We start from the raw sequence: 2,690 nt of genomic DNA on the forward strand, positions 1-2,690 counted from the left end.
CCGGACGAAGGGATAAGGGCGCTATGTTTATAACACAACCAGGGCGATGACAGCGGACTGCGACCGAGGACGAACAGAACGGACGCCACGGAGAAAACGCCCGCCCCCACAGAGAATCTATAGTATCATCGTCAATCGGCTTATCATAACTGCAGGGGGAGGATTGCAGGTGGGCCCGGAAACACTCACGCGCACGCCTCACTGAATCACACTTCACACACACACACACACACACACACACTGGTGGTAGGTACGTACCTTAGGTGCACTGCACACACACTATCACGTGGCACTTAATCCTGGTGATGTGGGCCCTGTTCTCGTACAGGACGTGACGGAGCCGGTCGAAGGGCGCGCTGATGTCGCGAGGTCAGCGGGGGCGCGCTGGCTGGGGGCCGCACACTCCACGCGCTTCAAGTCTCAAAACCAACTGATGGTGCTGACGCGCTCGCTCGCGCGCCAGGATCCCGCCCACGCTGCCCGCCGCCGCCGTCTCCTTCGTGGTCCCCGAAGTCCAGCCGAACGTCCGGGGTCTTCCCTCTTGGTCCGCTGGGGGGCTGCCGAAACTGCCGAAGTCACCCCGCCACCCGCACGCGTCTAGGCAAGGGGGCGCGGGGGCTGCGGGGGAGCAGCAGCAGCAGATTCCGGCGGGGGCGCGCTGCATCCGAGCGGGGTCCCGTCCGTCGTCCTGCTCGGCCGCTCGGCCGCGTCCGGGACTCGGCAGGCGGCCGCCAGCTCCGTCGGGGCGGTCGGCTCCGGGATGCCGCCGGGCAGGCAGCGCTGCATCCATCGGCCGGGCGTGGCCGTGGTGATCCTTGATGTTCCTCTTGTTCTTATTCTAACTGCTTAAACTAGGGCGGCAAGGTTGGCGGGCGTGGGCCACGGCCGATCGAACAGTGTTCAATGTTCCGACCTCAAATAGAGAAAGGAGGGGGGGGGGGAGGGTGAGCAGGTCTGGACAGGGCTGGCGACCCCGGGGCTGCACGCCTATTAGTGGGCCCAGCACATGTGGCGACTATTGGAGACTCGGCCTGCCCATTGTGTTTCCACGAAGAGGATAGACAAAGCAGCGCTCTCACTCCCACACGCTCCGACCGCCATCCCTGACGGGGTTGCGCTCATGGCCCGGGGAGGCTTGGGTCCGGACGTTATAAAAACCAGTGAGGCAAAATGGGGGAAGAGGCTGTCAATGACCTATCCCTTGTCCTTGGTCCCTCGCGGGGCAGGCGTCCCACATAACAGCATGTTTGTGCGGTTCGGAGAGGCGTGACGGGCCGCGAGGCCCGAAACGCAAGCCCATCGGGAAAATGTCCAAAAACACACTTCCAGGAAAGTTGAGAAAATATCTGCCACCTTACACTCCATCACGGTCGGGAAGGCCAAACGCTGGGTACTCGGTTGATAGACCTTGGGTTCAACGCCGAAGCTTGGACTCCGTTGATTGACACGTTGCCAGGGGTGGTGCCGCGGGCTTTGAGCGACGGCACGCACTGCACTTACACTACACTCGAGCACTGCACTTTGAACACTGAACTGACACTCCACTGGACACTGGGCACTGAATCCTGAGCTCGTTGCACTGCCACGCCGACGCTGTGTAACCTGCGCTGGAGGCTGGCTTCAACTTCAACTTCAAAAAGGGGTATTACTGCCACCGTAGAATCGCAGGCTATCGCAGGCACGGCCCGGCGAGCGGGGCGGAGGGCGGCGCGGCCGCCCTCGACAGATGCCAGATGGTGCGGCGCACCAGACACAGCCACTTGACGGCCGAAATGCAGGGGACGCCAACACGAAATCCAAGAAAATCACTGATAATTTCCACATCGTTGCACTGATTGGCACCAAACTTCACATGCACACTCGGGCGCACAACGCCGATCGGTAGGTACCAAGCAGTTCCTGTAAAACCGAGTTTGAACCACCAAACCTGAAGGAGGGAGACGGAGCGGCACGAAACACGTCCGACCCCTCCGCAGCACAGATCCTCTACAGAGGGAAAAGAGGAGTGCGGTGGAAGGCAGCCCCCCCCCCTCCCCAATGAGAAAGAGTTCATCTGGAAGGTAGGCAAAATCACAGTACAAACTCGTACAAACCCTTGGAATAAGCCCCTCCCCCACCCTCTCTGGTCAGCAAGGCCTAAAACCACTAATAATAGTGTATTTCGACTAACGGGGGAAGAAGAATAGCGGGTAGAACATAAACGTTACCGATTGGTCAAGAGCTTCCCGCCTCTACGTCACGCCGGTAGTGGGAGTAAGCGCTCGGCCGAACAGGAACCTTTATGTTCTACCCGCTATTCTTCCTCCTTCGTTTGTCGAAATACACTATTTGGGGGGGGGGGCAATCATTGACGGATTGACGAAGTACGTACTTTCTTTCTTTAATGCGGGTAACCCTTACGATCATTCCGATCAGCTTTCGGTCTCTGACTTGACAGTGGCCTGGGGGACGTGGGTGAGGTCGCAGGTGACTGCGCGAACATTGTTGTGTCGGTAAAACGCAGCATATAAGTGTCCCGACAGCCTCACTTGCAGTGTATTGAGCTCTCTGATCGACTTACCCCGTGCAGCGGCTGCGGCGGCGGTGGTCCGCCAGCGCCAGCGGTGTTGAGGAGCTGCGGGCTGCAGCAGGTCGCGCACAGGAACAGCGCTCCCTGCGGCTCGGGCTCGGCGTCGCGGCCGCAGTACAGC

The 2,690-nt window shown here is 60.0% G+C and overlaps 1 protein-coding gene across 1 annotated transcript in view; it reads right to left on the reverse strand.

Annotated features, from left to right (window-relative positions):
* LOC113207518 (ciliary rootlet coiled-coil protein 2-like) overlaps nt 1–2,690 on the reverse strand; it is a 22,880-nt gene that overhangs the window by 1,321 nt on the left and 18,869 nt on the right. The gene's annotated exons all lie outside the window — the stretch shown is intronic.

The sequence above is a fragment of the Frankliniella occidentalis genome, unplaced genomic scaffold (genome assembly GCF_000697945.3).
Source record: "Frankliniella occidentalis isolate FOCC.00 unplaced genomic scaffold, Focc_3.1 Scaffold12, whole genome shotgun sequence".
In the NCBI taxonomy this organism is placed as follows: domain Eukaryota; kingdom Metazoa; phylum Arthropoda; class Insecta; order Thysanoptera; family Thripidae; genus Frankliniella; species Frankliniella occidentalis.